The sequence below is a fragment of the Prionailurus viverrinus genome, chromosome C1 (assembly GCF_022837055.1).
Source record: "Prionailurus viverrinus isolate Anna chromosome C1, UM_Priviv_1.0, whole genome shotgun sequence".
NCBI classification, from domain to species: Eukaryota; Metazoa; Chordata; class Mammalia; order Carnivora; family Felidae; genus Prionailurus; species Prionailurus viverrinus.
This window is the reverse complement of record NC_062568.1, coordinates 178,916,389-178,939,788: the sequence shown is the minus strand read 5'-3', so window position 1 is coordinate 178,939,788 and position 23,400 is coordinate 178,916,389. Positions and strand designations below refer to the sequence as shown.

Genomic DNA, 23,400 nt, shown 5'->3' with positions numbered 1-23,400 from the left:
GCACCACTCAGGTGCCCTGCTTTGTCCAGCTTTTAGAGTTCACCTGTATTCCTTGGCTTGTGGCCCATTCCTCCATCTTCATCATTACTAATGGCTAAATCTCCACTGTATCAATATGGCACTGAATCACTTTTCTCTCTTTCATTTATAAGGACCCTTGTGGTTGATCAGGACCATCTGGATAATCTCCCCATCTCAAGGTCAACTGATTAATAAATTTAATTTCCACCACAACCTTAATTTCTCCTTGCCATTGTTAACAGAACATAGTCACAGGTTCCAGAGATTAGGACGGGGACATCTCTGGAGAGCTATAATTCTGACTAACACAGTGACTGAGAGTGCACATGCTAGAGTCACACTGCCCGGGTTCATGTTTATCATCTTTATTAATAGTTGTGTGACCTTGAGGAAGTTATGTAACTTCTCTGTACCTCAGCCTCATTATCTGTAAAATGGGATAATAATAACAGTAACTACCTCATTTTCTAGTAGTGAGGAATAAATGGGTTAACATATGTGTAGGGAAAGGGAACAAAACTCTCTTCATGAGACTTCGGCCTTTGATTAAATTTTTAACTATGTTTCCTTGAAAACCTGATAAAGGTATAATGTCAACTACGTTCTTAAGCAATGTTATAGTTAAAAATGACATCTGATTAGGGCCACCTCGGTGTCTCAGTCAGTTAAGCAGCCACTTCTTGATCTCAGCTCAGGTCTTGATTTCAGGGTGGGGAGTTCAAACCCTGAGTTGGGCTCTGCCCTGGGTATGAAGCCTACTTTAAAAAAAAAAAAAGACACCTGATTGGTAATGATAGGAAGTGTAAATATGTAGTTTTAAGTCAAAACCCAGGGCTACTATGCCTATGTAATTGCCTTAAGAGATACTGGTTCCTGTGGGATATGAGCCTGTTAAGTCAGGGCAACTCTTAGACCTGTCTAATGTGGATCTCATTTCTTTATACATGATTATCACCTAAGAGAATGGGGGCAAAGAATAGCTCCTGAACAGTTGTGTAGACAGGTCTATGAACTTCTATAAAGTTCTCACTGAAGAACAATGCCTGATGCTATCTTGCTAAAGAAGTTTTGGTTCCTGTCCTGTATACTTGGTTATTTTTTTTATTGTGTTAAAATATACATAACATTAAACCATCACAGCCATTTTTAAGTGTGCAGTTCAGCGGTATTAAATACACTTGTACAATTGTGCAGACATCACCACCATCCATCCCCAAAACTCATTTCATATTGTAAAACTGAAATTTTATACCTATTAAACAGTAACTCCCCATTCTTCCCTCCTCTAGCTCCTGGCAACCACCATTCTACTTTCTGTTTCTATGATTTTAACTACTCTACGTACCTCATATAAGTAGAATCATACAGCATTTGTCTTTTTGTCATTGGTTTACTTCATTTAGCATAATATCCTTAAAGTTCATCCATGTTGTAGCATATTACAGAATTTCCTTCCTTTTAAAGGCTGAATAATATTCCATTGTATATATGCACCACATCTTGCTTATCCATTCATCTATCAGTGGACACTTGGGTTACTTCTGTATCTTAGTTTTGTGAGTAATGCTGCTATGAACACGGATGTACAATCTCTTTGAGACTTTTTCAGTTCATTATGGCATATACCCAGAAGTGGAATTGCTGGGTCCTATGGTAATTTCTATTTTAATTTTTTGAGGAAACCCCATACTGTTTTCCACAGTGGCTGTCCCATTTTACATTTCTACAAACAGTGCACGGGCTTCCAATTTCTCCACATCCTTGTCAACACCTGTCGTTTTCTCTCTCTTTTTCTTATGGTAGCCATTCTAATTAGTATGACATGGTATCTCATTATAGTTTTGATATGCATTTCTGTAATTATTAGTGAGGTTGAATATCTTTTTCATGTACTTATTGGCCATTTGCTTATCTTTTTTGGAAGAAATGTCTATTCAAGTCCTTAGCCCATTTTTGAATCAAGGTGTTTGGTCTTTTATAGTTGACATGCAGGAGTCTTTTATATAGTTTTCATATTAATCTCTTACTAGATTTATGATTTGCAAATATTTTGTCATTCTATGGGTTAACTTCTTACTCTGTAGATAGTGTCCTTTGATGAGTGAAAATTTTTGCTTTTCATGAAATCCAATTTCTTTTGTTACCTCTGCCTTCAGCATCATACCCAAGAAATCTTTGTCAAATCCAATGTCATTAAGATTTGTCCCATGCTTTCTTCTAATAGATTTATTGTTTTAGGTCTTACATTTAGGTTCTTGAAACTTTTGAGGTAATTTTTATATATGGTGTTAAGTAAGGGTCTAACTTCATTCTTTTACATGGGGATATCCAGTTTTCCCAGCACCAACTGTTGAAAAGACTGTCCTTTCGCCCATTGAATGGTCTTGGTACCTTTGCCCAAAATCATTTAAATAAATAAATAAATAAATAAATAAATAAATAAATAAGCAAATAAATAAGTATATGAGGGCTTATTTCTGGGTTCTCTATTCTACTCCACTGTTCTACATGTCTGTCTTTATACCCACAGTACACAGTTTTTATTACTGTAGTTTTGTAGTAAAATTTAAAATGTCCTATATAGTTTTAAACAGACTGATGTCAAGTGTGGCCTATTATATAGTCCTGTGAGTCTAAATGTTTAACTGAACCTAAGAAGACACCTGCTGGGTAGAGCAAAGTGTGAAGCTCTTAGAAAGGTGCTGTTACACGGTATGTGTATATTAACTGCTAACTATTACTGTTACATATAAATTGCAAAAAAGAAGGGCTGAAATAATCCTAACATTTACTGAAAAAATATTGGTATTAATAGTAATATCACCAGTACTTCCACCACCAGTACTACTATAATGGAGGCCTGTAAACAGCACTTCAAGCAGTCCTGTATGGATGAAGGGTACAGTGTAAAGAAGAGAATGGTAGAGACGTGCCTGAAGAGGCAGGGAGGGTTGAGACAAAGACAAACAGACAAAGAGTTTTAATTCTCTTCTGAAAACAAGGAAGAACCATTAAAAGATTATTTTAAATAAGGCAATATCATGATCAGATCTCTATTGTAGAAACATCATCCTTATAAAAATGAGGAAAATGGATTGAAAGAGAGAGGCTGGAACAGAAGCAGAGAGATTAGTTAGGAAGTTGTTACAGTTATTTATAGGAAATAAAAGATGGTGAAAACTAGGATAGTTTCAAATAATTTCAAAGATTACTTTTTGTTGGTAATACCTACCTCCCCACCCCATCTCTAAAATCTTCGAGGCTGCAGATCTACATTTCCAATTACTTCCTGGACATCTCTTATGGAAGTCACTTAAACTCAACATGTTCTAAACTGAATTCATCATTCTTCCCCTAGAAAGTATGCTCCTCCTGATTTCCCAGATCCTATTATGGAAAACATCTTGGTCAAACCAAAAGAAAGCCAGAGTAGTCATACTTATATCAGACAAACTAGATTTTAAACCAAAGACTATAACAAGAGATGAAGAAGGGCACTATATCATAATTAAGGTGTCTATCCATCAAGAAGTTGTAACAATTGTAAATATTTATGCCACCAAATAGGAGTTCCCAAATATATAAATCAATTAATAAAAAACGTAAAGAAATGCAATGATAATAATATAATAATAGTAGGGGACTTTAACACCACACTTGTAGCAATGAACAGATCATCTAAGCAGAAAACCAACAAGTAAATAATGGTTTTGAATGACAAACTGGACCAGATAGACATAACATATATATCCAGAACATTTCATCCTAAAGCAGCAGAGTACACACTCTTTTCAAGTGTACATGGAACATTCTCCAGAATAGATCACATAGTGGGTCACAATCAGCCTTCAATAAGTACAAAAAGATTGAGATCATCCCATACATATTTTCTTTCTTTTTTTTAATATGACATTTATTGTCAAATTGATTTCCATACGACACCCAGTGCTCATCCCAACAGGTGCCCTCCTCAATGCCCATCACCCACTTTCCCCTTCCCCCCACCCCCCATCAACCCTCAGTTTGTTCTCAGTATTTAAGAGTGTCTTATGGTTTGCCTCCTTCCTTCTCGTAACTCTTTCCCCCCTTCCCCTCTCCCCTGGTCTTCTGTTGAGTTTCTTAGGATCCACATATGAGTGAAAACATATGGTATCTGTCTTTCTCTGCCTGACTTATTTCACATAGCATAACACTCTCCAGTTCCATCCATGTTGCTACAAATGGCCAGATTTCATTCTTTCTCATTGCCAAGTAGTATTCCATTGTATGTATAAACCACATCTTCTTTATCCATGTGTCAGTTGATGAACATTTAGGCTCTTTCCATAATTTGGCTATTATTGAAAGTGCTGCTATAAACATTGGGGTACAAGTGCTCCTATGCATCAGCACTCCTGTATCCCTTGGGTAAATTCCTAGCAGTGCTATTGCTGGGTCATAGGGTAGATCTATTTTTAATTTTTTGAGGAACCTCCACACTGTTTTCCAGAGCAGCTGCACCAGTTTGCATTCCCACCAACAGTGCAAGAGGGTTCCCGTTTCTCCATATCCTCTCCAGCACCTATAGTTTCCTGATTTGTTCATTTTAGCCACTCTAACTGGCGTGAGGTGGTATCTCAGTGTAGTTTTGGTTTGTATTTCCCTGATGAGGAGTGATGTTGAGCATCTTTTCATGTGCCTGTTTACCATCTGGATGTCTTCTTTAGAAAAGTGTCTATTCATGTCTTCTGCCCATTTCTTCACTGGATTATTTATTTTTCGGGTGTGGAGTTTGGGGAGTTCTCCATAGATTCTGGATACTAGCCCTTTATCCGATATGTCATTTGCAAATATCTTTTCCCATTCCATCGGTTGCCTTTTAGTTTTGGTGATTGTTTCCTTTGCAGTGCAGAAGATTTTTATCTTCATGAGGTCCCAATAGTTCATTTTTGCTTTTAATTCCCTTGCCTTTGGAGATGTGCCAAGTAAGAAATTGCTGCAGCTGAGCTCAGAGAGGTTTTTTCCTGCTTTCTCCTCTAGGGTTTGATGGTTTCCTGTCTCACATTCAGGTCCTTTATCCATTTTGAGTTTATTTTTGTGAATGGTGTAAGAAAGTGGTCTAGTTTCATTCTTCTGCATATTGCCATCCAGTTCTCTGTACCATTTGTTAAAGAGACTGTCTTTTTTCCATTGGATATTCTTTCCTGCTTTGTCAAAGATGAGTTGGCCATACTTTTGTGGGTCTAATTCTGGAGTCTCTATTTTATTCCACTGGTCTATGTGTCTGTTTTTGTGCCAGTACCATGCTGTCTTGATGATTACAGCTTTGTAGTAGAGGCTAAAGTCTGGGATTGTGATGCCTCCCACTTTGGTTTTCTTCTTCAATATTACTGTGGCTATTCAGGGTCTTTTGTAGTTCTATATAAATTTTAGGATTGCTTGTTCTGGCTTCGAGAAAAATGCTGGTGTAATTTGATTGGGACTGCATTAAATGTGTAGATTGCTTTGGGTAGTATTGACATTTTAACAATATTTATTCTTCCAATCCATGAGCATAGAATGTTTTTCCATTTCTTTGTATCTTCTTCAATTTCCTTCATAAGCTTTCTATAGTTTTCAACATACATATCTTTTACATCTTTGGTTAGGTTTATTCCTAGGTATTTTATGCTTCTTGGTGCAATTGTGAATGGGATCAGTTTCTTTATTTGTCTTTCTGTTGTTTCATTATTAGTGTATAAGAATGCAACTTATTTCTGTACATTGATTTTGTATCCTGTGACTTTGCTGAACTCATGTATCAGTTCTAGCAGACTTTTGGTGGAGTCTATCAGATTTTCCATGTATAATATCATGTCATCTGCAAAAAGTGAAAGCTTGACTGCATCATTGCCAATTTTGATGCCTTTGATTTCCTTTTGTTGTCTGATTGCTGATGTTAGCACTTCCAACACTACGTGAAACAACAGCGGTGAGAGTGGACATCCCTGTCGTGTTACTGATCTCAGGGAGAAAGCTCTCAGTTTTTCCCCATTGAAGATGATATTAGCTATGGGCTTTTTATAAATGCCTCTTATGATGTTTAAGTATGTTTCTTCTATCCCAACTTTCTCGAGAGTTTTTATTAAGAAAGGATTCTGAATTTTGTCAAATGCTTTTTCTGCATCAATTGACAGGATCATATGGTTCTTATCTTTTTTTATTATTATTAATGTGATGCAAATCACATTGATTGATTTGCAAATGTTGAACCAGCCCTGCAGCCCAAGAATAAGTCCCACTTGATCACGGTGTATAATTCTTTTTATATGCTGTTGAATTCGATTTGCAAGTATCTTACTGAGAATTTTTGCATCCATATTCATCAGGGATATTGGCCTGTAGTTCTCTTTTTTTACTGGGTCTTGCTGGGTCTGGTTTGGGAATCAAAGTAATACTGGCTTCATAGAATGAGTCTGGAAGTTTTCCTTCCCTTTCTATTTTTTGGAACAGCTTCAGAAGGATAGGTATTATCTCTGCTTTAAATATCTGGTAGAATTCCCCTGGGAAGCCATCTGGTCCTGGACTCTTATTTGTTGGGAGATTTTTGATAACTGATTCAATTTTTTTGCTGGTTATGGGTCTGTTCAAGTTTTCTATTTCTTCCTGTTTGAGTTTGGGAAGTGTGTGGGTGTTTAGGAATTTGTCCATTTCTTCCAGGTTGTCCACTTCATTGGCATATAATTTTTCATAGTATTCCCTGATAGTTGCTTGTATTTCTGAGGGATTGGTCGTAATAATTCCATTTTCATTCATGATTTTATTTATTTGGTCATCTCCCTTTTCTTTTTGAGAAGCCTGGCTAGAGGTTTATCAATTTTGTTTATTTTTCAAAAAACCATCTCCTGGTTTCATTGATCTGCTCTACAGTTTTTTTTAGATTCTATATTGTTTATTTCTGCTGTGATCTTTATTATTTCTCTTCTTCTGCTGGGTTTGGGGTGTCTTTGCTGCTCTGCTTTTATTTCCTTTAGGTGTGCTGTGAGATTTTGTATTTGGGATTTTTCTTGTTTCTTGAAATAGGCCTGGATTGCAATGTATTTTCCTCTCAGGACTGCCTTTGCTGCATCCCAAAGCATTTTGATTGTTGTATTTTCATTTTCATTTGTTTCCACATTTTTTAAAATTTCTTCTCTAGTTGCCCGGTTGACCCATTCATTCTTTAGTAGGATGTTCTTTCACCCCCTCCATGCTTTTGGAGGTTTTCCAGACTTTTTCCTGTGGTTGATTTCAAGTTTCATAGCATTGTGGTCTGAAAGTGTGTATGGTATGATCTCAATTCTTTTATTTTTTTGTTAAAAAAATTTGTTTAATGTTTATTTATATTTGTGAGAGAGACAGGGCACGAGTGGGGGAGGAGCAGAGAGAGAGGGGGACACAGAATCCGAAACAGGCTCCAGGCTCTGAGCTGTCAGCACAGAGCCCGACATGGGGCTCGAACTCACAAACTGTGAGATCATGACCTGAGCTGAAGCCGGACACTCAACCAACTGAGCCACCCAGGCGCCTCTGACCTCAATTTTTTTATACTTATTAAGGGCTGTTTTGTGACCCAGTATGTGATCTATTTTGGAGAATGTTCCATGTGCACTCGAGAAGAAAGTATATTTTGTTGCTTTGGGAGGTAGAGTTCTAAATATATCTGTTAAGTCCATGTGATCCAATATATCATTCAGGGCCCTTGGTTCTTTATTTATCTCTGTCTAGATGTTCTATCCATTACTCTAAGTGGAGTATTAAAGTCTCCTGCAATTACCACATTCTTACCAATAAGGTTGCTTATGTTTGTGAGTAATTGTTTTATATATTTGGGGGTTCCTGAATTCGGTGCATAGACATTTATATTTGTTAGCTCTTCCTAATGGATAGACCCTGTAATTATTATATAATTCCCTTCTTCATCTCTTGTTACAGCCTTTAATTTAAAGTCTAGTTTGTCTGATATAAGTATGGTTACTCCAGCTTTCTTTTGACTTCCAGTAGCATGATAGGAAGTTCTCCATCCCCTCATTTTCAACCTGAAGGTGTCCTCAGGTCTAAAATGAGTCTCTTGTAGACAGCAAATAGATGGGTCTTGTTTTTTTATCCATTCTGATACCCTATGTCTTTTGTTTGGAGCATTTAGTCCATTTACATTCAGTGTTATTACTGAAAGATATGGGTTTAGAGGCATTGTGGTATCTGTAGGTTTCATACTTGTAGTAGTGTCTCTGGTACTTTGTCTCACAGGATCCCCCTTAGGATCTCTTGTACAGCTGGTTTAGTGGTGATGAATTATTTCAGTTTTTGTTTGTTTGGGAAAACCTTTATCTCTCCTTCTGTTCTGAATGACAGACTTGCTGGGTAAAAGATTCTTGGCTGCATATTTTTTCTGTTCATCACATTGAAGATTTCCTGCCATTCCTTTCTGGTCTGCCAAGTTTCAGTAGATAGGTCTGCTACTGCCCTTATGTGTGTACCTTTGTATGTTAAGGCCCGTTTTTCCCTAGCTGCTTTCAGAATTCTCTCTTTATCCTTGTATTTTGCCAGTTTCACTATGATATGTCGTGTAGAAGATTGATTCAAGTTACATCAGAAGGGAGCTCTCTGTGCCTCTTGGATTTAAATGCCTATTTCCTTTCCCAAATATGGGAAGTTCTCAGCTATAATTTGTTTAAGTACACCTTCAGCCCCTTTCTCTCTCTCCTCTTCTTCTGGAATTCCTATGATACAGATATTGTTCCATTTGATTGCATCACTTAGTTCTCTAACTCTCCTCTTGTACTCCTGGATTTTTTTATTTCCCTTTTTCTCAGCTTCCTCTTTTTCCATAATTATATCTTCTAATTTACCTATTCTCTCCTTTGCCTCTTCAATCCATGCTGTGGCCACCTCCATTTTATTTTGCACCCCATTTATAGCATTTTTTAATTCATCATGACTTTTTTCTTAGTCCCTTGATCTCTGTAGCAATAGATTCCCTGCTGTCCTCTATGCTTTTTTCAAGCCCAGCGATTAATTTTACGACTATTCCTCTAAATTCTTGTTCTGTTATATTGCTTAAATCGGTTTTAATCAATTCGTTAGCTGTCACTACTTCCTGGAATTTCTTTTGAGGAGAATTCTTCCATTTCATCATTTTGGCTAGTTTTCTGTCCCTTATGCATTTTAAAAGCTTGTTGTGTGCTCTGCACCCGCGAGCACTGCTATATTAAAGGAGAGTCATACGCTGTCCAGGGCCTGGCCCTTCAGGAGATGTTTTTTTGGAGATTGTTACTTGCTCTCTGTTGTTGTGACTTTGGTTATTTTATTACCCTACTCGTAGTAATATTTTGGACCCTCCACCAGGTGTGCTTTGATTTGTTCCTTGGAGTAGCCCTATTTTTTTTGCCAGTTTTCCCATTTTCTTCCTAGTAGGTTTAGTCTCTTTTCCTCCCAGGCCTGGTGTTCAAAGTCCTTTGGCTTCTATACTTCTTTGTTTGAGAGACACAGGAAGTATGGATTCCCCCTACTTCTCCACCATGTTGGCCCCTCCTCCCCCCATGCATATTTTCAGACCACAATGCTATGAAACTTGAAGTCAATCACAAGAAAAAATTTGGAAAGACCACAAATACACAGAGGTTAAAGAACATCCTACTAAAGAATGAATATGTTAACCAGAAAATAAAGAAGAAATTAAAATACATGGAAGCAAATAAAAATGAAAACATGACAGTCCAAAATCTTTGGGATGCAGCAAAGGCGGCCCTAAAAGGGAAGTATATTGCAACATAGGCCTACTTCAAGAAGCAAGAAAAGTCTCAAATACACAACTTAATCTTACATCTAAAGGAGCTAGAAAAGGAGCAGCAAATAAAGCCTGAAGGCAGCAGAAGGGAAATAATACAGATTAGAGAAAAAAATAAATGATATAGAAACAACAACAAAAAAGTAGAGCAAATCAACAAAACTAAGAGCTTGTTCTTTAAAAGAATTAATAAAATTGATAACGCCCTAGCCAGACTTACCAAAAAGAAAAGAGAAAGGACCCAAATAAATAAAATCATTAATTAAAGAGGAGAGATCACAAACCAATGCCACAGAAATACAAACAAATACAAGAGAATATTATGAAAAATTATATGCCAACAAATGGGGAAATCTGGAAGAAATCGATAAATTCCTAGAAACATGCAAACTACCAAAACTGAAACAGGAAGAAATACAAAATTTGAACAGATCCATAAACAGCAAAGAAATTGAATTGGTAATTAAAAATCTCGCAACAAACAAAAGTCCAGGGCCGGATGATTCCCAGGGGAATTCTACCAAACATTTATTTATTTAAAAAGTTTTTTTAAATATTTGTCTATTTTTGAGAGAGAAACAGAGAGCATGAATGGGGTAGGGGCAGAGACAGAGGGAGACACAGAATCCGAAGTAGGCTCCAGGCTCTGAGCTGTCAGCATAGAGCCTGACGCAAGCGCCCTGATCCTACCAGACATTTAAGAAGAGTTAATACCTAGTCTTCTCAAACTGTTCATAAAAATGCAAATGGAAGGAAACTTCCAAACTCATTCTATGAGGCCAGCATTACCTTGATTCCAAAACCAGACAAAGACCCTGCTAGAAAGGAGAATTACAGGCCAATATCCCTGATGAACAGGGATGCAAAAACTCTCAACAAGATACTAGCACATTGAATCCAACAGTACATTAGAAGAAGTACTCACCATGATCAGTGGGATTTATTCCTGGGCTGCAGGGCTGGTTCAATATTTGCAAATCAATCAACATGTTACATGACATTAGTAAAAGAAAGGATAAGAACCATATAATCTTCTCAATTGATGCAGAAAGAGCATTTGACAAAACACAGCATCCATTCTTGATAAAAACCCTCAACAAAGTGGGTATATATGGAATATACTTCAACATTATAAAGGGTATATATGAAAGACCCACAGCTAATATCATCCTCAACAGGGAAAAATTGAAGAGTTTTTCCTCTATGGTCAGGAACAAGACAGGAATATCAACTCTCAGCATTGTTACTTAACATAGTATGGAAGTCTTAGCCTCAGCAATCAGATAACAAAGAGAAATAAAAGAATTGGCAAGGAAGAAGTCAAACTTTCACTGTTTGCAGACAAATGAAATTCTCTATAGAAAACCTGAAAGACTCCACCAAAAAATTGCTAGAACTAATACATGAATTCAGCAAAGTCACAGAATATAAAATCAATGTATAGAAATCTGTTGTATTTCTATATGTCAATAATAAAGCAACAGAAAAAGAAATCAAGGAATCAATCTCATTTACAATTGCACCAAAACCAGTAAGTTACCTAGGAATAAACCTAACCAAAGAGGTAAAAGATCTGTATTCTGAAAACTCTAGAGGACTTATGGAAAAAATTGAAGAGGATACAAAGAAATGAAAAGACATTCCATGCTCATGGATTGGAAGAACAAACACTGTTAAAATGTCTATACTACCCTAAGCAATGTATACATTTAATGCAATCCCTATCAAAATACCACCAGCATTTTTCACAGAGCTAGAACAAACAATCCTAAAATTTGTATGAAATCACAAAATACCCTAAATAGCCAAAGCAATTCTGAAAAAGAAAAGCAAAGTGGGAGGCATCACAATTTCGGACTTCAAACTATACTACAAAGCTGTAGTCATCAAGACAGTGTGGTACTAGCATAAAAATAAACACATAGATCAATGGAACAGCACAGAAAACCTAGAAATGGACCCACAACTATATGATCAACTAATCTTCGACACAGTAGAAAGAATATCCAGTGGAAAAAGTCTCTTCAACAAATGGTGTTGGGAAAACGGGCCAGCAACATGCAGAAGAATGAAACTGGACCACTTTCTTATGCTATACACAAAAATAAATTCAAAACTGATGAAAGCTTTAAGTTTATTTATTTTGAGAGAGAGAGCGCATGCACAAGTCTCTTCAACAAATGGTGTTGGGAAAACGGGCCAGCAACATGCAGAAGAATGAAACTGGACCACTTTCTTATGCTATACACAAAAATAAATTCAAAACTGATGAAAGCTTTAAGTTTATTTATTTTGAGAGAGAGAGCGCATGCACAAGCAGGGTAAGGGCAGAAAGAAGGAGAGACAAAATCCCAAGCAGGCTCCACTCCACCAGCACAGAGACCAACATGGGGCTCAAACTCACGAACTGTGAGATCATGGCCTGAGCTGAGATCAAGAGTTGGATGCTCAACCGACTGAGTCACCCAGGCACCCCAAAAGTTTTTTTTCCTGTTCTCTCTCTTCTTGCTGCTCGTTGTGCCAGCTGTGCACTTCCCTGTGCCCCTCCTCGCCATGTCTCGCAAAATTGAAGAAATCAAGGACTTTCTATTCATGTCCAGGCAAAAGGATGCAAATCCATCAAGATCAAGAAAAATAAGGATAATGTGAAGTTTAAAGTTCAATGAAGCAGACACTGTTGTAACTTGGTCATTACAAAGAGAAGGCAGAGAAACTGAAACAGTCCCTACCCCCAGGTTTGGCAGGGAAGGAGCTGAAATGAATGTGGCCCATCGATTTGAACTGTATTAAAAAATTTTAAATAAAAAAAATGGATGAAAGATCTAAAGGTGAGACAAGAAACCTTCAAAATCCTAGAGAAGAACACAGGCAGCAACCTCTTTGACTTCAGCCAGTGCAACTTACTAGACACATTGCCAGAGGCAAGGGAAACAAAAGCAAACATGAACTACTGGGACTTCAACAAGATAAAAAGCTTCTGCACAGTGAAGCAAACAATCAACAAAACTAAAAGGCAGCCTATGGAATGGCAGAAGATACTTGCAAATGACATAGCTAATAAAGGGTTAGCATCCAAAATCTATAAACAACTTATCAAGCTCAAATAATCCAGTTAAGAAATGGGCAGAAGACATATATGGACACTATTCTAAGGAAGACATCCAGATGGCTAACAGGCATGTGAAAAGATGCTCAACATCATTCATCATCAGGGAAATACAAACCAAAACCATGATGAGATACCACCTCACACCTGTCAGAATGGCTAAAACTAACAACACAGGAAACAACAGATGTTGGCGAGGATGTGGAGAAAGAGGAGCCCTCTTGCATTATTGGTAGGAATGCAAACTGGTGTAGCCACTCTGGAAAACAGTATGGAGGTTCCTCAAAAAGCAAAACATAGAACTACCCTATGATCCAGCAATTGCACTACTCGGTATTTACCTAAAGGATACAAAAATACAGATTTGGGGGGGGCACAAACACCCCTGTGTTTATAGCATCAGTATCAACAATAGCCAAACTACGGGAAGAGCCCAAATGTCCATCAATGATGAATGCATAAAGAGGAGGTGGTATACATATACAATGGAATATTACTCAACCATCAAAAAGAATGAAGTCTTGCTGTTTGTAATGACGTGGATGGACCTAGAGTGTATCATGCTAAGTCAGTCAGTCAGAGAAAGACAGATACCATATGATTTCACTCATAGATGGGATTTAAGAAACAAAACAGATGAACATAGGGGAAATGGGATAAAGAGAGAGAGAGGGAAGCAAACCATAAGAGACTCCTAACAGAAAACAAACTGAGGGTTGATGGAGGGAGGTGGGTGGGGGATAGGCTAAATGGGTCATGGGTATTATGGAGGCACTTGTGATGAACACTGGGTATTCTATGCAAGTGATGAATCACTAAATTCTACACTTGACACCAATATTAAACTATATGTTAACTAACTAAAATTTAATTAAAAGTTTGAAACAACAGGAAAAAAAAAAAGGAAAATATCCTGGCCATTCGATGTTGAACACTGGTCTTATATTCTTTGCCTCCCATATACAAAATTTATAAGCTTTCCAAAAATGGTTCTATAATCCATCTATTCATTCACTTAGCTAAGCAAGCAAACAATCAAATAACATTTTTTGAACAATGTGCTAATATCAAGCAGTGAAGATATATAAATGAGGCACAGTCTTTGCCTGTTTTATAATCTAAAGAGAGAGAGAGGCATGAAGACAAATAGTTATGATACATGGTGGGCAAAAAAAAAAAACAAAACAAACAAACAAACAAAAAAACCCCAAAACCCTCCTATGATAGAATTGAGTAAAAATTACAGAAAAATAGCAAAGAGAATGGCAAAAATACCATTTGCATGCTATGTCCTTTTTCATTCTCACCACTCTTCTTTAGTTCAGACTCTCATTTCTGCTTATCTAGATTACTATCTCCAATGGTCTATAAGCTAGCCACTCAGGCAGCTACTTAGAAGTAGCTGTCAGTATAATGAAGAGTACAGTCCACTTTAAATCAAAATTTGTAAGTCTGCGTCCTGCCACTCACTAGTTGGGTTATCTTAGGCAAGTCCTAATCAGAAAGATAGTCTTTCCATCCCACCATCCTTATCTTTAATTATTAATCTGTTTACTTCTAGTCTATTTACTGGGTTACAATGAAGTTTAAATAGAGTGAAAGTGTAACATGAAGTACATCTGGTTAAAAATAAGCTGCAATAGAATAACATCCTAGAAGAAGCAGAACTCCAGACACCAAAATCTCAAATGCAAGAATCACAGGCTTCAGTCCATTCTAGGTATCTACTTATATTAATACCTAGAGGAACAGTTTAAATAAAGATTTTATGAAGACAACTTAAAACTAGTTAAGTAAATTCTTCAATACAGAAAATTAAATGTCCAGATGAAATCTCTTTTTTTTTAGAATAACATGGTAAAATTTGATCTGTAATCATAATAAAAACTACCAGCAAATAGAAAAACAAGGAGACCTCTTTAAACCTATAAAGGTTATCTATAAAAACTTAAGCAAACATCAAACTAAATGTTGAAACTTTGTTGTTGTTTTTGTTTGTTATTTTTAAAGATAACCGAACAAGAAAGGGATGTTACTGTCACCTTTTTATTTGACTTCCTACTGGAGGTCCAAATGAGTACAAAAAGACAAGGAAAAGAAAATAAGGATTAGAAAGGAACAAAACCCCACCATAATGCAAATTATTTGTAGAGGATTTGATTATGGAGTTAGAAAATTCTAAAGAATCTATAGGTAAATTATTAACATCAGTGAATTTAGCAAGCCTACTGAATAACAATGTACAAAAAAAAAGCTGTATTTTAATAGGCCAGCAGTTAGAAAATACAATTTAAAAATGGTACCATTTACAATAGCATAAAATTTTAAATACTTAGAAATAATGTAACTAAAGATATATATGAGCCTGCCAGAAAAACTATAAAAACATTATTGAGAAAGCAATAACCATTAAAAAGCTGATAAATTGGACTGCATCAAGTTTTCTGTTCTTCAAAAGACACTCAGAAAATGAGTAGACAAGTGAAAAACAAGGAGAAAATATCTGACAAATATATCTGCTTAAAGGATTTGTATTCAGGATATATAAAGAACTTCTATAACACAATAAAAAACTCAACCCATTTTTTTTCAAATGGGCAAAAAAATTGAACATACTTCACAAAGGAAGATATACAAGTGATTAATGAACACTGGAAAAGTGTTCAACATCTTTAGTCATTGCAGAAATGTAAATTAAAACTGTAGTGAGATAACACGACATATGCACTAAAATGGCTAAACTGAAAAGAATAACACCACCAAATGTTGGCCAGGAAGTGGAGCAATCAACTCTCATATACTGCTAGTGAGAACTGCCATAAATAAACTAATGAATTCCAAAATTACATAATCATTTATATACATGTGCACTTCGACACAACAATTCTACCCATAGGTATTTAGCTGAGAGACATGAAAAAAAAAATGCCCACACAAAGTCTTATATAAGAGTATTTATAGTGGGGTACCTGAGTGGCTCAGTAGGTTAAGTGTCTGACTTCAGCTAAGGTCATGATCTCGTGGTTTGTGCACTGGAGCCCCACATCAGGCTCTGTGTGGACAGCTCAGAGCCTGGAGCCTGCTTCGGGTTCTGTGTCTCCCTCTCTCTGCCTTTCCCCCACTCACGCTCTGTCTGTCTGTCTCTCTCAAAAACAAATAGACACTTTAAAATTTTATAAAAAGAATATTTATAGCAGTTGCAGTTGCAATAGCAAAAAAAAAATGGAAAAACTCAAATACTATTCAAAGAAGAGTGGGCAAATTGTGGTATATTTATACAATCAAACACTACTTAAGCATTAAAAAGAAATGAACTACTGATACACATAATAATACACTGAATCTTATAACCATAATGCCCAACACAAACATTTATATATACTATATAATCTCATTTATATGATGTTCTAGAACAGGAAAATTAACCTAAGGTGGAAAATATTAAGAGTGGTTACTTGTTAGCAAGTGGGGGGATTCCCACAAGAAGCCACCTGAGATAAAATTTTGGAGACATGAAAATGTTCTATATCATGTAACTGTGGATTACACTACAATATTACAGTATTATAGCATTTAACAATCTAGATGAATGTCATAAATGTAATGCTGAGTAAAATAAGCCATATAAAAAGTGTACTTATTGCATGATTACGTTTAAATAAAGTTAAAAAACATGCAACTTTAAATTGCAGTATTTAGAGATACATGCTTAAGAGGAACAATAAAGAAAAGCAAGGAATTGATTACCATTAAATCAGGGCAGTGGTTATATTTGTAAGGAGGGCGGACACAGTGATTGGGATGCATCATGAATAAGTGTTAAAGGGTACTGGCAATATTCTATTTCCTGCTCTGGAAATGGTTAAATGAGTGGTTTGTGTTGTAATAAAACATTGAGTTATACAAAATAAAACCATGATAAAATAGCATGTTCTAACTGAAAAGAAGACAGCAGCTAATTTTCCATGTTTCCCTATTATAATTTCATTTTCAATTTGTAAAACTGCAAAATATTATTAATAAGAAGATAAGTGCATGTATATAAATGTATAATAAATAATATATTCATAAATTATATTAGAAACCCAGTGAAAGTTAACCCTAAAAATGGCATGAAGACCATCTTGAAGACAGGAAGAAAAGGTAGTGTAGGACTCTTCACTGAAAGTGGTATTTGACTTAAACTACTTCAACAAGAAAGGGAATGTCTTGGCTCATTTAACCTGGAAGTTCAAGTGGGTGACTCCAACTTCAGGCATGGCTAGATGCAGTGATTCAAGTAATGTCATGGAAAATCTGTCTTGGCTTTGGTTTCATGATAGGCAAAGATGAGTCATTCCTACCAACATAAAAACAATGTAATTTTTCCCATCTTTAAAACAAAAGCTCCACTTTTCCTGCCCCACTATTTCATTTCTTTGTTCCCTTTAGAGCAAGACTAGAGTTGTTCATAGTTTCTAATTCTTTTCCTTCCAGTCTTTCTGAACCCATTCCAAACAGATGCACCTACCTTTCCAGTGAAAATGATTTCAGGGGTGCACAGGAGTGTCAGTCAGTTGAGAGCCCGACTCTTGATTTCGGCTCAGGTCATACATGATCCCAGGATCGTGGGTTCAAACCCCAAGTTGGGCTCTGCACTCAATGTGGAGCCCGCTTAAGATTCTCTTTCTTTCTCTCTCTCTCTCCCACTGCCCTTCTCCCCTGCTTTTTCTCTCTCGAAAATTAAATTCATTCATTCATTCATAAATTTAAAAAAAGTTTTCCAAAAAAAAAGGACTTCATCCAAGTCACCAATGACCTCCATATTGCTAAATTCAATCAGTATTTCTCAGTCCTTAGTTTACCTTTGACACAATTAACAACTCCCCCACCTTTGACTATTTTCTTCATTGGATTCCAGGACAACACACTGTCTTGGTTTTCCTTTTATCTTATTGGATTCCCCCATTTTTAGTTTTCTTTGCTGGTTCCTCCTCCTTCTCTCTCCAATTCTCAAAGTCAGAATGCCCTAGGGCTCTCAGTCCTTGACCTCTTTTCTCTAATTATACTTACTCCCTTGGTTATTTCAATTAGTGCCTTTGCTTTAAATACTATCTGTATGCCAATGACTCGCAAATTTTTATCTCAGATAAGGATCTCTCTTCCAAAATCCATATTCATACATCCAACTCCCTACTTAGAGGTCTCCATAAAACCCTTGGAGGTCTTGATAAGCATCTCAAACTTAACAAGTCCAAAACCTAATTCACCTATACCCTTCCCCATCTCGATGCCAAACTTCACTCCTCCAATTGCTCAGACCCAAAAGCTTGGAGTTATCCTTGATTCCACATCCTATATCCAATCCATCAGGAAATTATACTTGTTCCACTTATAAAATAGTTCCAAAACAATTTCTCAACATTTCCACTATTTCAACTCTGGTCCAAGCCTGGATTATTTCACTAGCCTCCTAACAGGAGCAGGTACCTGCTCTACCTTTCTACTCCTTCTTCAAATTTATTCTCCACATAGCATTCAGAATGATCTTTTAAAAGTCTATCAGATCCGGGGCGCCTGGGTGGCTCGGTCATGATCTCACAGTCCGTGAGTTCGAGCCCCGCGTCAGGCTCTGTGCTGACAGCTCAGAGCCTGGAGCCTGTTTCAGATTCTGTGTCTCCCTCTCTCTCTGCCCCTCCCCCGTTCATGCTCTGTCTCTCTCTGTCCCAAAAATAAATAAATGTTGAGAAAAAAAAATTAAAAAAAAATAAATAAATAAACGTTAAAAAAAAAAAAAAGTCTATCAGATCCTGACACTCCTCTACTCAGATACTTCCAGTGGTTTCCCATTTCATTCGAAGCTGAGAGTCTTACAATGGTCTACATAGGCTTACATCTCTGACTTCTTTTTCTTATTACTCTGCCCCTTACAGTCCTTGCTGCTCTTCAAACATACTAGGCACAGCCATACCACAAAGCCTCTGGTCTAGCTGTTCCTTCCAAATATCTGCTTGGTACACCCCTCCCTTCTTTCAGTAAGTCTCCTCAGATGTTACCTTCTCAGTGAGGTCTGCCCAGATCATCCCATTAAATACTTAAACTGTCCTATCTCCCTGCCACCATTCCTGTACTCTGAATTCCTTCAAATGCTATTCTCCCATTCCCTTTTTCTTTTTAGATTTTTTTAAATGTTTATTTATTTTAGAGAGAGAGAGAGAGAGAGAGAGAGAGAGAGAGAGAGAGAGAGCATGAGCGGGGGAGGGGCAGAGAGAGAGGGAGACACGGAATCCGAAGCAGGCTCCAGGCTCTGAGCTGTCAGCACAGAGCCCGACACAGGGCTCGAACTCACAGACTGAGAGATCATGACCCGAGCCGAAGTCGGATGCTCAACCAACTGAGCCACCCAGGCGCCCCTCCCATTCCCTTTTTCTACAGCACTGCTTTCTGACACACTATTGTAATGTACTTGCTTACTATGTTTATCATTGCTTTCCTCTGCTACAATGTAAGCCACCACAAGGGCAGGGATCTTTGATTTATTCATTAATAGATCTCCTGTGCCTAGAATGCTTGGCATTCAGTTAATACTTGTTAAATGCTAAATTATTGCTATTGGTTATTTTAGGCTCATGCAACCCTTATGACTAATACCACCAGCCAAAAAGCACAAGCATTTGATTGAATCCTGAATCAATCATCCTAGTGAAGAGGTGGTGTATTCAATCAGCCAGGCCTCTCATGTACCTTCATGTGGAGTTAAGAAGAGAAGGGGTTAACTCTATCTGAACGACATGAAATTATTTCCTCACAAGAACAAAGGACAGCATTACCAAAAGAGATAAGGGGAAGTATACTGGACAGGCAAAACAGCACAACTGGGGGTAAATGTAGAGTAGTAAGTAGTTAAGGGTGGTTAACAGACAGACTCTGGAATCAGGAAGCATGAATTATATTCCAGCCATGCCTCTTGCTAGCTCTGAGGCCCCAAGCAAATTATTTATGCTTTTGTTGCCTCAGTTTCTTCACCTGTAAAACAAGGATAAAACTAGTAACTAACTCATAGAGTTGTAATAAGTATTAAATTGGTTTTAATGCATATAAAAACACTTAGAGAAGGGCCTGGCATATAGTAAGCATTATAGAAATGTTAGCTATTGTTGTTGTTGCTACTGTTATTATTACTATTAATTGAGGTGAAGTATTCCTCATCACAGCAATTTTATCATAACACTTAAGGTCTGGTGAGACAAAACAATAAAGAACTGCAGGGTGGCTTGCTTAATTCATCATCTTAGGATGGTTTGCTTAATCATCTACACATTCACTAAATGCTTATGCTGTGCCTGGCATTTGGCCAGTCCAGCCTTTAAGGAGGGCACAGTCTACTATGGGGAGACATTTAACAAATAAAAGCAATCAAGATTTATAGGTGCTATTTTAGTTCCGTTCTTCCTAGAATCTCTCATCTTTCTATTCTAAGACCCACTTTAGATACTAAGCCCTTAAAAGTCAGAGATTTCTTCTGCTCTATACTTAAAATTTTTAGAAAATTTTAAGTAGGCTCTATACCCAATGTGGGGTTCAAATTCATGACTCCAAGATCAAGAATCGCATGCTACCGACTAGGCCAGCCAGGCACCCCAAGCATTCTCTAAATGATTCTCTAAAGATTTTTAAAAATCTTAATTCTAGGTCTAGCAGAAGCTCTTGACCCCAAGTCTTAATGTCATAGTACAATGAATTATTTCCAGTTCTAAGGCAGCAGAAGACTAGTTGGCCTATTCAGTGTTTGGCTTATGATCAACTGTTACACAGATTTTTTATTTACTTCAAATTGTCTTCTACATAACCTATGGAACTTTCCATGATCACCTCTGGGATACAAGGAGATGACTGGGAGTCTTGAAATTGTAAGAAGGCCTCATAATATTTCACTCAGACACTCACAGATCACTGTATCATCATTTGAAATGTTAGACTAAATGAATGAAGTAGTTAGTTGTCTTTTATCTGATTACCTTTAAAGATAAAAAGTTCCCCATCATTGGAGATATTAAAGAAAATATGACCACCTATTTTATTCATTTTAATCATTATTTTCATGCAAGATCCCATGGAAAGTGTTAAAAATCTAGTGATGAATAAGGTATAGTCCCTAACATTAGCCAATGAGACCTGTGTGATTTCTGAACCACAGAACTGCAAGATAATAAATTTGTATTGTTCTAAGTTTGTGGTATTAAGTTTGTGGTGATTTGTTACAGCCATTAAGCCATTAAAGTTTACAGTAATCTGTTACAGCAACAACAGAAAACTATTACAAATATCAAAAGATGTTAATCAGCAAGCAGCACAGGGGAAAAGTATGATGCTAGGCAAGGTAGGAGTCCCAAATTAAAGAAAGGTTTTTGGGAAACAGATTTTTTTCTTTTTCCAAGTTTTTATTCAAATTATAGTTTTCAACATATATGGTAAAATTGGTTTCAGTTGTAGAATTTGGTGATTCATCATTTACATACAACAACCAGTGCTCATCATAACAAATGCCCTCCTTAATACCCGACACCCACTGAGTCTATCCCCCACCCACCTCCCTCCATCAACCCTCAGTTTGTTCTCTATAGCTAAGAGTCTCTTATGGTTTGCTTCCCTCTCTCTCTTTTTTTCTTTCTCCTATGTTCATTTGGTTTTTTTCTTAAGTTCCACCTATGAATGAAATCATATGGATTTTGTCTTTCTATGACTGATTTATTTCACTTAGCATGATACACTCTAGTTCCATCCACGTCATTACAAACAGCAAGACTTCATTCTTTTTGATGGTTGAGTAATATTCCATTGTATATGTATACTACCTCCTCTTTATGCATTCATCATTGATGGACATTTGGGCTCTTTCCATAGTTTGGCTATTGTTGATAATGATCCTATGAACATGGGGTGTATATGCCCCTTTGAATCTATATTTTTGTATCCTTTGGGTTAATACCTAGTAGTGCAATTGCTGGGTCATAGGGTAGTTCTTTTGTCAGGAACCCCCATACTGTTTTCCAGAGTGGCTACACCAGTTTGCATTCCCACCAAGAGGGTTCTTGCAAGAGGGTTCTCCTCCTTGCAAGAGGGTTCTCCTTTCTCCACATCCTCACCAAGATCTGTTGTTTCCTGTGTTGTTAGTTTTAGCCATTCTGACAGGTGTGAGGTGGTATCTCATCATGGTTTCGATTTGTATTGCCTTGATAATGAATGATGCTGAACATCTTTTCATGTGTCTGTTGGTCATCTGGATGGCTTGGTTGGAAAAATGTCTGTGTATATCTTCTGCCCAGTTCTTAAATGGATTATTTGTGTTTTGGGTTTTGAGTTTGATTAAGTTCTTTATAGATTTGGATGCTAACTCTTTATTAGCTATGTCATTTGCAAATATCTTTTCCCATTCTGTAACCTGCCTTTTAGTTTTGTTGATTGCTTGCTTTGCTGTGCAGAAGTTTCTTATCTTGATGAAGTCCCAATAGTTCATGTTTGCTTTTGTTTCCCTTACCTTTGGTGATGTGTCTAGTAAGAAGAGGCCCTGGGCAAAGTCAAAGAGGTTGCTGCTCGTGTTCTTCTCTAGGATTTTGAAGGTTTCTTGTCTTACATTTAGGTCTTTCAAGAAACAGATTCTTTCAGGGTGGCCAAAATGAACAAATCAGGAGACTATAGATGCTGGAGAGGATGTGGAGAAACAGGAACCCTCTTGCACTGTTGGTGGGAATGCAAACTGCTGCAGCCACTCTGGAAAACAGTGTGGAGGTTCCTCAGAAAATTAAAAATAGACCTACCCTATAACCCAGCAATAGCATTGCTAGGAATTTACCCAAGGGATACAGGAGTACTGATGCATAGGGGCACTTGTACCCCAATGTTTATAGCAGCACTCTCAACAATAGCCAAATTATGGAAAGAGCCTAAATGTCCATCAACTGATGAATGGATAAAGAAATTGTGGTTTAGGGGCGCCTGGGTGGCGCAGTCGGTTAAGCGTCCGACTTCAGCCAGGTCACGATCTCGCGGTCTGAGTTCGAGCCCCGCGTCAGGCTCTGGGCTGATGGCTCGGAGCCTGGAGCCTGTTTCCATTCTGTGTCTCCCTCTCTCTCTGCCCCTCCCCCGTTCATGCTCTGTCTCTCTCTGTCCCAAAAATAAATAAACGTTGAAGAAATTGTGGTTTATATACACAATGGAGTACTACGTGGCAATGAGAAAGAATGAAATATGGCCCTTTGTAGCAACGTGGATGGAACTGGAGAGTGTGATGCTAAGTGAAATAAGCCATACAGAGAAAGACAGATACCATGTATGTTCACTCTTACGTGGATCCTGAGAAACTTAACAGAAACCCATGGGGGAGGGGAAGGAGAAGAAAAAAAAAAGAGGTTAGAGTGGGAGAGAGCCAAAGCATAAGAGACTGTTAAAAACTGAGAACAAACTGAGGGTTGATGGGGGGGGGGGGTGGGAGGGAGGGGAGGGTGGG

General features: G+C 37.3%; 1 protein-coding gene and 1 pseudogene across 1 annotated transcript in view; one reads left to right on the top strand and one right to left on the bottom strand.

Annotated features, from left to right (window-relative positions):
* The window catches only part of ZSWIM5 (zinc finger SWIM-type containing 5), a 247,516-nt gene that overhangs the window by 98,403 nt on the left and 125,713 nt on the right, over positions 1–23,400 (bottom strand). The window lies entirely within an intron of this gene.
* Positions 12,362–12,569, top strand: LOC125173577 (60S ribosomal protein L38-like; annotated as a pseudogene).